At 41.0% G+C, this 12,422-nt stretch overlaps 1 protein-coding gene across 1 annotated transcript in view; it reads right to left on the reverse strand.

The window, feature by feature from the left end:
- The window catches only part of MET (MET proto-oncogene, receptor tyrosine kinase), a 113,563-nt gene extending 102,432 nt beyond the window's left edge, over nucleotides 1-11,131 (reverse strand). The window contains exon 1 of the mRNA XM_052638579.1: nucleotides 11,092-11,131. The gene's annotated coding sequence lies outside the window, so the exon portion shown is untranslated. The remainder of the gene's footprint in view (nucleotides 1-11,091) is intronic.
- Nucleotides 11,132-12,422: the final 1,291 nt, after the last annotated feature.

Raw genomic sequence — 12,422 nt, forward strand, 5'->3', positions numbered from 1 at the left:
AGCCCAAGAGTACTGGAGTGGGTAACCTATCCCTTCTCCAGCACATCTTTCCAACCCAGGAATCCAACCAGGGTCTCCTGCATTGCAGGCGGACTCTTCACCAACTGAACTACGAGTGAACCTTAAAAAGTCCAAAACGCACTTTTATATCTGTTAGGAGAACATTTCCTTCTGTCAACAACTTATGCTTTGGCTGCTTCTTTATATGTAAATAAAATGACAGAACTTAAAATATTTATTGTACACTTTTACAATCAATTAAAAAACTAGCTAGGGTAATATTTTAGGTCCAGAGTTTCATCTAGGCCCTAAATGATTCTCTCTGTCTGCTGTCTATCTTAACTAGATAGTAGTCAGGTCACAGGCTCACTTTGGACAGTGTTGGAGGGATTCTGCCTGAATGTGAAGCCAGAATCTAATGACACTCACCTAACACTCCCAGAGGAGCATAAAGACAGGAAGTGAAGGCAGCTCTTGAGAGAAGTTTTCCTTAACTCTTAGACAACGAAGTTTAGAACATGAGAAGTACAATTCTTACACACACCCCAGCATGAATTCTGTGCAATTGAAACCCAAAGAAATGGTCTCAAAATAATATTTGCAAGAAAAGTTAATATATGTCCACTGCAGATGATATCCCAAATCGAAAAGTAACTATGGATATAGTTTTAAGGGCTATAACTCTTGATTCTAACAGTAATAGATGCATTACAATACCTTGATACACTTCCCTCATAGCTCAGTGGATAAAGAATCTGCCTGCAATACAGGAGACCTGGGTTTGATTCCTGGGTTGGAAGGTCCCCTAGAGAATGAAACAGCAACCCACTCCAATATTCTTGCCTGGAGAATCCCATGGACAGAGGAGCCTGGCAGGCTACAGTACATGGGGCTGCAAGAGTTGGACATGACTTAGTGACTAAACCACCAACCACCACAGTTTTAAGGGCCGTAACTTTTGGTTCTAACAGTAATGGATCCATTACAATACCCTGATATGCTAGAAAATTTTAGTCATGAAAATGGTGTAAAACATTTTTAATTTTGGTTTTTCTTTTAATACTCTTTAATTTGTTCTGAGAACTCAGAATTTCATTTACAGTGTTCATGTGTAGCTAAAAGAGTGCACAGGACATGCCTCTGACATGCAAAATCAAAGTTCTTTCTTTTTCTGCTACATATTCCTGTTATTCTTACTGGTAGCTAACAGTAGGATAGACAGGCTTGATTTAGAAATGGCTAGATGATAGTCTATCGTTTCTCCCAGAATCAAACCACACGTGACAGAGTTGGAGGGTTTTGACCTTGCTTATCATATGCCTACCATTTTCCTGTGAGCTTCCCTTGATTCCAAACAGCTTTGACCAACTTTTTTCCTATTCAGAAGGTGGCAGCCTGACTCCTATTGGGACACTCCATGACTTGCAATGCACCCAAATCCATGACCCTTAAGCGTATCCACCCACCTCTCCCTTCCTTTAACCTTGCTGACCCAATGCCCTGGCAAAACCTGCAGGTCTTCTCCTTCGTTATCTATTTCCTATACTTGCAGCATGAGAGTTATTGCAAAAATGTCTTAAATTGAATCACATTTTCCAAATGTACAAATACAGAAGCATTTGACTGCTCATTTACCAGGCTGTGAGACCTTTTGAGTTTAAAAAATCCCCTGAATTTTTAATTATTACTGATGGTTTGGTCAACCATTGAAACAGAAATTAAGAATGTCAAAACCATACAAATAAGTTACTCCTTATACACTGTTACCTACAAACAAATTTCAAAACAAGTTTAATGATAATATATGTAGTCAGCAAACTTTCAGACTCACCTAAAAAAGCCTCCAATTCAAGACCATAATAGCACACATTTCCTTTTTGTCCCCACCAAGATATATTAAAAAATAAAAAACAATAAATCAAATTCTGGCACCCCAATGTCATATAGAAACAACACACTTTTGACCAGGAAAGCTTTTCTGGGGACAAAATGTGATGAGTTGTTAGCAATTCACAACATGGTATCAAGAAGAATGTCAATGACCATGATTCAGTTCTATGCCTTCGTCCAAATACCACTTTTTTTCTTTTGGAGAGAAATTACTGTCTCCATAGCCTTCAATACTCTAATCATGTGCATTTCAATTGCACTTAAAGCTACATGTTTATTCCAAATCTATATGGGAAGTCTAGGTACCAGAAGATATTTATTTATACTCATAAACAGGAAATCTAACTACAGTAAGAAGGTATTTTCGCTCCCCCACAACAGAGTTCAAAGATGTGACACCTATGCAACTTGGAGCAAAACTAAACACCACTATTACTGTGGAGCGCCCTTCTCTCCCCTCTTACATTATGGCCACTTACGATTACAGCATTATGTTTTCCAAGTCTGTTTGAACTTGCTGCTCTTGCTTACAGATATAAACGACCTGCCCTTTTCTGTGCAAAGCTTTCAATCAGTAAGTATGTCAAGGTGGATAGAAGGATGGCAGGAACAGTAAAAGGGGGGAAAAATCAATTTTTAGAAAGCATATGTTAACAACTGAATATTTAATCAAATTAGCCTAGAAATTCCTTCCTGTTTTCAGCACTCTTTGTAAGGCTGTTTCTTCATGGTACGGAATGAATTTCAATAAGTGTCATATGTTTAGTTAAATGGTTTATTTTTTAAATTTGTTGAATCAGGTCACTGACTCAGATCTCATTCCAAAATATGACAGATGGATATTGATACTGAATAAAAAGATTGACATTAGCTGGAAGGTTCTGGGCAGAAATCATTCACTTAACATTTAACAAAATATTTACTGAGCACCTACTGTGTGCCAGGATAAAATGATAAACATTTGGACTTTATATTACAATTAAAAAAGAAAGAGTTGTTCCAAAATAATTTCCTTGGGGTTAGTAAGGATTACAATGGAATACCAATAGTAAGCAAGGTCTTTAAAAGCACTTACATTTTCCACATTGCACAGAAAAATGCATTAGTATTCATTCAAACATCCATTTTGTCATGGTTGCAGGATTTTAGACCTAACTCAGATTTTTGAAGATGCTGTTTACTGACCCTTAACAAAAACCAACTTCCTATTTTTCTAGAACAAAAGGGGGCTTACATTATTTCAAAGATTTCTTAGACATCAAAGAGCTTAGAGAGACATACAGTTTATGGGTAATGTTTTAGGATTTAGTGAATCAAAAACACAGGGATTAAATTTCCTTTAAAAGACCTCTAGGTTTAAATTTTAAGAGCCAAAATGTTGGTTTAAACATACTTTACTCCTGAGAAAAGCCAAAATTTATTTTTAAAGATAGTCTGAGTTATCTTATGGACCTAAAACTTGTCTAGGTTTTACTTTCCCACATGATTAGGCCTCAAAGGAGACAACCTGTCTTCTGCTTAACAAATTCACTCCACCTCTCTCTGATTTGTAAAGACACATTATTTCAAATCTCTAGCTCTGAATACTCTTGATATTTTCAAGAAAATATTAAAACCCAGAAAAATCCCATAATCTTATTGAACAACTGAAGTATATTTGAATTTCTCCAAGTCAATTCTTATTTTTACATACCACTTTAAAATTGGACCCAAGATTCTAGGTGCTAGATTCAGATTTCCAACTACCAAGGAACAAGAGATCATTTCAAAACAGGAAAAGGCCACTGATCTTAATATGTACACAGCTTCATGATATATTATTATATTTGCATTTAAAATAGTAGGAAGAAATACAGTACATAATCTTCCGTTCTAACACAATAGCCTTCCGGAAGGCCGCTAGCCTGGGTATTTCACTGAGTTTTTAGGATTAAAGGAAACAAGTTAGTGCGCAACCTATGAGCTTTTATTCCTTTGGAAAAAATAGGTTTGCAAAAATAGGAGGGCTTTTAAAAGGCACTTGAAACCAGTGCACGTTTTGAATTTCAGTAGTAGAGGAATAACAACTGGTGAAGTTAGACAGATTGTAAAAAACAGAACAAAGAAAGCACCAGTATTCCAAACAGAGAGTTTATTCTGAATGAGAACATGGAAATAAAACGTGAAATATAAAGTTATAATGAATTTAGATTTCAAAAAAATATTGCTGTAGTTTAAGAATGAAATAACTATACTACTCTTTAGTTCAGAATATACATAGTTTGATAGAAAGTATGTGGGTTGATGAGTTTAGGAAAACAAGTATGTGCCGATATAGATGATGAATTAGAGAATATCTGTTTTTAAAATTGCTAAGCCAATTTTCTAGTGAGGTAAAAAGCCTGAGACCTCTAAAGATAAAGTACTTTACAGAGCGGTCTGGGGTTCTTTGCCCATGCATGCTGCTGAATTAAACAGTATCTGAAGCTAAGACATGGGACTACTTGGCAGGCAGAATTGTGGCCAAGAACACAAGCAAGACCACCAGGAGTTAAATCTGGCCTGCAGACACTTTGGCTCTATAGCTTGCACAATTTTAAAGATATTGAGTCAACATTTTAAAACTGAGAGATTTCTAGGTTTAAAAATTCTGAAAGACACCACATGGTCCCATGCCACTCACTGAGCCTCACAGCAACTCTGATGATGCCAAGCAGTGGCTGCCCCCTCTTCAGTTCAGTTCAGTTGCTCAGTTGTGTCCGACTGAGACCCCATAGACTGCAGCACGCCAGGACTCCCTGTCTGTCACCAACTCCCAGAGTTTACTCAAACTCATGTCCATTGAGTCGGTGATGCCATTCAACCATCTTATCCTCTGTCGTCCCCTTCTCCTCCTGCCCCCAATCTTTCCCAGCATCAGGGTCTTTTAAATCAGTCAGTTCCTCACATCAGGTGGCCAAAGTACTGGAGTTTCAGCTTCAGCATCAGTCCTTCCAATGAATATTCAGGGCTGATTTCCTTTAGGATGGACTGGCTGGATCTCCTTGCAGTCCAAGGGACTCTCAAGAGTCTTCTCCAACCACGGTTCAAAAGGATCAATTCTTTGGTGCTCAGTTTTCTTTATAGTCCAACTCTCACATCCATACATGACTACTGGAAAAACCATAGCTTTGACTAGATGGGCCTCTGTTGGCAAAGTAATGACTGTTTTTTAATATGCTGTCTAGGTTGGTCGTAACTTTTTCCAAGGAGCAAGTGTATTTCAATTTCATGGCTGCAGTCACCATCTGCAGTGATTTTGGAGCCCCCCAAAATCGTCTCTATTTCCACTGTTTCCCCACCTATCTGCCATGAAGTGATAGGAACAGATACCATGATCTTAGTTTTCTGAATGTTGTTTTAAACCAACTTTTTCACTCTCCTCTTTCACTTTCATCAAGAGGCTCTTTAGTTCTTTGCTTTCTGCCATAAGGGTGGTATCATCTGCATTTCTGAGGTTATTGATATTTCTCCCAGCAATCTTGATTCCAGGTTGTGCTTTTTCCAGTCCAACATTTCTCATGATGTACTCTGCATATAAGTTAAATAAGAAGGGTGACAGTATACAGCCTTGACATACTCCTTTCCTGATTTGGAATCAGTCTGTTGTTCCATGTCCAGTTCTAACTGTTGCTTCTTAAGCTGCATCCAGATTTCTCAGGAGGTAGGTCAGGTGGTCGGAAGAATTTCCCATCTCTTGAAGAATTTTCCACAGTTTGATGTGATCCACACAGTCAAAGGCTTTGGCATAGTCAATAAAGGAGAAGGAAATGGCAACCCACTCCAGTATTCTTGCCTGGAAAATCCCAGGGACGGGGGAGCCTGGTGGGCTGCTGTCTATGGGGTCGCACAGAGTCGGACACAACTGAAGCAACCTAGCAGCAGGAGCAGCAGATGTTTTTCTGGAACTCTCTTGCTTTTTCTACGATCCAACGGATGTTGGCAATTTGGTCTCTGGTTCCTCTGCCTCTTCTAAATCTAGCTTGAACATCTGGAAGTTCATGGTTCATGTACTGTTGAAGCCTAGCTTGGAGAATTTTGAGCATTGCTTTGCTAGGGCTTTTTCTGAGCAAATTGTTGTTCCCTAGTAAAAGGGTTAGTTTTACTTATTTAGGTTACCTGTTTACAAATCTTTATACAGCATATAGACAAAACATAAATGGGGAAGAAGAAAAGAAGAAGAAAATTCAACATACTGATTTAACACTGGAAAGGGAAAAGGAAGGACAGAGAGAGAAGGCAAGAAAAGAAGTACATAGTAGACAGAAGTTATAAACCATCAGCAACTGCCTCCTTTGCTGTCTCCAGATTTATACTATGCAAGGGGTCTGTGACAAAGGCTGTTGAGTATTACTCTAATCAAATTCCATTAGGCCAGGCTCACAGTGTAGAAAATAAGAAGGAAAATTGTCTGAATGGAGCACTATCACTGATCAAGAATGAGGTGTGGGAATAAATGCAAGAAAATCTCATGGTTCTTTTCTTTCATAGTACTCAAACCAAGGGATGTGGGTCTCTCCTTCAACCTCACCTTTGAGACTGTAAGGAAGTATGGCAGGCACTGTCCCAGTACTTCCCATAAATGACCAGGGAGTCCATGTACAGCTGTCCATTGCAAAATTCCAGAGAGAAAAAAAATGAGAATGACACTCTCAAGGAATGCAAAGGAGAGGTCTTGCTCCAGATATCCACATGCCTCATTCTTTCATTTCCTTTAGGTTATAGCTCAAAGGTCACCTTTGAATTAAGGCATTCTCTGACCCACTACTGAATTTTTCAGTCACCAGTCTATTCCCTCCTGTCTTACTACTCTCTCTACTTTACGCTTCCTTATAGCTCTCATCAGTTCAGTTCAGTCGCTCAGTCGTGTCCATCTCTTCGCGACCCCATGAATCAAAGCACGCCAGGCCTCCCTGTCCATCACCAACTCCCGGAGTTCACTCAGACTCATCCATCAAGTCAGTGATGCCATCCAGCCATCTCATCCTCGGTCGTCCCCTTCTCCTCCTGCCCCCAATCCCTCCCAGCATCAGAGTCTTTTCCAGTGAGTCAGCTCTTCGCATGAGGTGGCCAAAGTACTAGAGTTTCAGCTTCAGCGTCATTCCCTCCAAAGAAATCCCAGGGCTGATCTCCTTCAGAATGGATTGGTTGGATCTCCTTGCACTCCAAGGGACTCTCAAGAGTCTTCTCCAACACCACAGTTCACCACCTCACATACATTTTAGTTCTGTATTTTATTTAGTTTGTCTTCTTCAATATAAAACACAGCAACACGAAGTCAGAGACTTTTGTCTGTTTTATTCTTTGCTGCACTGACAGAGTCTAGAATTATGCCTGGTAGGTGCATAACAGTTTATCCTGAATGCCTAAACCCTCAAACACATTCTTAAGAGTACAAGAAACTGGCTTTCACTAGAACCTGTGATTCTTTGACCATATTTCATAATTGCTCAGGCCAAATTTCATAATAATTCTTTGTTATATTAGAAAAAACTTCAAATCCTATAGACCACTATATAATCTATATGGCTCATAAATTTTTATATAATTTCTAATTGCCTTATAGCTACAGAATTTCTTATAGAAATATAAAACCACAAGAGTAACCTGTATAAACATACTTGCACAAATTTACACAATCACAAAGAAATATGTATACCTGGGTATGTGATTGGCTAGTTCACTGTTGTTTTTTTTATTTCACTATGCTCACACCTCCTGTTACAAATGCCATATGTGTGATTTTTCTCTCAATTACATTTTACAGCTTATAAAAACACATTCTTCATTTTGTCCCTTGAAAAACAAAGTGGTCAGGTTTTACTGGATGTTTTTATTGAAACAAATCCCAGGGGGAATATACTAAACTGTTAAACACAGCTGAAGAGATATCTGAGAATGGGGTTTCTGATAGAAGTGTAGATTACAAAATTACTCACAGCCCTAATCTGATAATAGGAGAATGCCCCACACATATGAATGAAGGTCTTTCTTGGTATGCTTTACTACAAAAAGAACAAGAAAGGAAAAAGAGAACTGGAAAAAAAGAAGATGAGAAAAACTCCTGAGACTAGAAATGTTATAGTCATCATTTATCACTAACTGAAGAATCCCAACATACACCTCAGTGGAAAATGGTTCAAATAGTAAACCTTCCTTGATGACTAGGCAGAGGCTGTGTGGTGCCATGAAAATAGCATGTGGGCTAGGCTCATGCACAGTTGCCTTGTTGATAATATGAGGAGGTTAAGATATTGGTATCAACCGTGCCTATTTTGTAATGGTGGTGTAGTATCAGAAAGATACACTCACAAGCAGCTTCAAACTTTTAAGTTCCAATCTTGTGATTTAAAAAAAAATTATCTTAATAGCAAGTATGTTGATCTCTTTGCTATTAAATAATAGAATTTTTTTCCTAAGGTTGTCATTCGCTTATGAGATCCCTCTAACAATTATGGACCTTGATTCCATTTTGCATGTGATTGATTTTTCTGAATATCTAATTCTTCAAGGGCAGATATTTCATTTCTTCCTTTCTAAAAGTGTTCCTCTAGTACCAAACACATATGATGTTTAAGTTACAGTTGTTAGCTATTTTTTGCTAAGGCAAATGTGGGCCTGGGAGCAACTCCGTTAAGAACAGGGAATCAAAGTGATCCTGAATTGACATTAGTCAGTATATTCATCATTTATTACTAAGAAGTGACTATTTTACACTGAGGAAAGCCCATGGAGAAACTCTGCCCGGAGGGCTAAGCGTCAAAGACACCAGTTTCAACACACACCAGTGAGGTGAAGGAGATTAATCCCCTGGCACTTGACTCTGCATATTTTCTTCCTTTAAGGTGGCACAATTAGGAAATTCAGTTTTCCATGAACAAACATTAGCAGCTCGAGAGAACTACTGGGGATGACAGGGAAAGAAAATCACAGATGATTTTGGTGAACCTAATGACAGTAAAGAAGAAACTATGAAATCACAAGATATGGAGGCACAGAAGACTTGAAAGCAGCTCTAACCAAACCAAAGGGGATGGATGAGGAGGAAGGCAGCAGAGAGACGGGAGGTGCTCTCAATTTGCAGGGAACTGTAGTCATGAATGTGTCACCAAGGGTATAGGTGCAGTCAGAGAAAGGTGTGTCTCCTGAGAGAATGGTAGCCCTTTTGATTATTCACCTTGTTGTGAGGTGACCACATTTGAGAAAAAGTTTCTTGAGGCTACTACAGAGATGTGCAAAAGGCAAATTAGACTAAAGTCATTTTGAACTATTTTTTTTTTTTACCAACAGTTAAGGAAATTGATTTTTGAAATGCATTTCTTAGTCTAATCCTCCTTTAAACAAATTTTAAAGAATTTCAAGATTATAGTAGGTTGTAGTCTTAACAGGAATTTATAAGGGGTTTTCTCCTGCTTACAAAAGTATCGTTTTTCTTCTACTGTAGGTTTAAAAGTTATGAAAATACTACTTATGAACTTTCATACCGACTGGCTGTGGTTTAATCTAATACATCTTTATCATTCAGAAAAACCTCATCCACTAATTCTGAAGGGACATAGAGTACATTTAATGTAAACCTCTATTGTGATGTATTAAGAACAAGGCAATCTTTGAAAAAGCAGTAGTCAGCAGATCATCTTCTAAATGTTATAAATTATACCACGTTAAAAATCAAAATATATTTAGGTTAATAATTATAGGCTTATGCAATGTAAAGTTTGAAACCAGGCCTGAACAGAATTTTTAAAACACCAGTAAATTTTATAAGGAATTAGCCAGTTTGGGTACTAAAAAATTTCTTACGAGTGACGTAAATCTTACTTGTATTATTCAGTTCAGAAGGAGTTAACACTGAATACATCACAGACTTGCAGTCTACAACTGGAACCAAAGCCCCTCACTTTTTGTTCCATTAGGGAAGTTTACATGTTAAAACAAAACCCAATAAGCTTAAACCTAGAAAGAAAAGCTATGTACCTGTAAATAATCCAAGCACCACTTACAGTTTACATAAAAGCACAATTTATATCCTAGAAGCACACAGAAACATGATGTACATCATTTTCAGATCATCCTCATGCAGAAAAAATTCATTAGTCAGCTATAATAGTTTAGCTGTAAAGGAAAATAATGTCTCTGAATCCATTTGCATGGCAATGTGCATGTGTCTGGTTGATGGAAATGACAGAATAAGTCTCCACCCAATTCTACAAAATGTGAACACTTCTTAAAATTCAGGAGAGGGTCCAGATACCCTATATTCTCTCCAACGTCAATTTTTACAATCCTCTCATATTCATCTACCATCTTAACTTGGCAATTAAAGGATCCTGATTATTTTGCCTAAGAGAGTTGACAATATTTCATTTTGCTTCAGGGCTCCTTTGAATATAAAACTGTGATAAGGTAAAACACACTGGGCAACTATTCATGCATGAGCCACAGGAACTCTCTCCAACTGCCAAATTAGTAAATGGCTCTTTTAAAACATAAAAGGTATGAAATGTGAAACCATACTCTGGAGTAAATTCTGCATTGGCAATAGTCTGTGAAAATGCTTTCTTTTCTGGTTTAATTATTGGATCAGTAGCAGTACGCCAGACTGACTGACCTCTGGTTATAATCTATTTCACCTAATAAGACAGATGTCCTCCACAGAGCCCCAGCAAAGAGAGAAAGTAAGATTGAAAATGATGGATCACAAGACCTGTGTATTTGCCAGAAATTAAAAATTCAGCCCTTCACAGAAACACCTGCCCCTTGGAAGCTGCCCCACGTAATGCGCATAAAGCTACGCTGGAAACTAGAAAACTGCTTGCTTGATCCTTTCTGGTCACATCACCCTACGACAGGGTGACTCGATCCCTTTTGTAAAGGATGAGTCAGATCACAGCCTTGAAACTTGCGGGCAGTAACAGTCACATACCATCTCCTATCCCAGTGCCCCTCTCTCCTGAGTCACACAGGTGGTTGTCAGAAGCAACCCCCTAAAACGAAAAGCCCCATTGTAGTTTCGACCTAGCCTCTGGGGCCACAACCGTTCAGTTTCTGAAGCCCCTGAACTCTCACCCACCTTTCTGATCTTGCCCTCCTGAACACCAGTCAGGTCTCCGGGGGAACAAAGAGCAGAACGGCAGGGGCCAGGGTTGGGGGTGGAAGAGCAGAAGCGAGCTGGAGTTTTACCTTGCGGCACCCACGAACCGGCGGAGGAGAAGTCAAGCGCGCAGGGACCACCCGGGCGCTCCGCGCCTCCCTGCCTCGCCGCAGCAAGTCAGCTGTCGTCCCGCATTTGGCTCCCGCCCTCCGCTGGACTCCGCATCTGGTCACAAAGCGCTCGGGGCGCCGCGGGCAGCGAGAGCCTCCGGGTCACCTGCGGCCGGGCCCAGCCGCGCGCTAGTCCGCCCTCCGGCTGCGCTCTCCCTCCGCCCCGCTCTCCCTCCGCCCCTTCCCACCCTCGCGCTGCCCGGCCAGTGACTCAGCCGGGCACCGGCGCGCGCGGCCCGGGGCAGCCCGGGCACGTCCAGGAGGAAGCACGGCCAGGAGAACAGACTCGGGCTCTCGCCCACCCGCCCCTGCACGTGTCCGCCCGTCTCGCGCGAGGTCCGTCCACCTCGTCCACAGGTCCAAGGACCGCTGAGGTGGGGACTGGCAACACCCTGAGGGGGAAATCGGCCCCCGCCCTTCCTGCCGCCCGCGCGCCGCGCCGGGCCCCGCGGGGGGTCGCGTTTCCTCCCACCCCTCCCCCGCCCCCGACAAGGTGAAACTTTCTAGGTGGAGTAGTTTTCTCGCCCTGGCCGCTCGCACTCTCCCCCGCCTCAGCTCGGGCAGTTTGAAGTTAGCACAGCCTGATGATAAGCGGCAGCGAGTCTCCCCCTCCTGGTGCCCGTGTGGCTAGCGGCCCTGACGCACCGAGAGGACTAGGCGCGCACACGACGCGCACGAGGCGCGCACCCCCGCGCTACCGGCGCGAAAAGCGCGAGGCTCTGCTCTCCTAAAGAGCTTTTCCCGCGTTTCATCTCCGTTAGCATCGGGTCGCTGACCCGGGGACGCGGAGATTTGGGCACCACACAAACAGGGAATTCTTTGTCAGATACGGAGGTAGGAGTGGATGGACAAATTGTCCCAGTGGTTTCATTAATGCAACGATTATCCCCTACTATGATAACTCAGATTTCTGAAGGGAGGAAAAACGAGTTAACCCTGAGGAAACTTGCTTCTTTAGCTTACCCCCCCCCCCAACACCCTTTTACCCCCCTTCATAGCAGGAAATAGGCTGATTAAATAACTAGGCAGTGAGCAACACAACAGAACAAAAGGTTAATTCTTAAATGTGGAAATCACGATATTAAGAAGGGGGGTTGAGGGCTTGGTGGATTAATTTTGTGTTAAGGTAGCTTTTTTAAAAAATCTCACGTTTGAATATAAAACTTATAAAAGTTACAGCCTTGCCTGTAAGGACTTAGCAGTTCTTTCCAACTCTCTCAAGGGGTGGTCAGATAATGGCGGTTGTTACT

Source organism: Budorcas taxicolor, chromosome 4 (genome assembly GCF_023091745.1).
Source record: "Budorcas taxicolor isolate Tak-1 chromosome 4, Takin1.1, whole genome shotgun sequence".
Classification (NCBI taxonomy): domain Eukaryota; kingdom Metazoa; phylum Chordata; class Mammalia; order Artiodactyla; family Bovidae; genus Budorcas; species Budorcas taxicolor.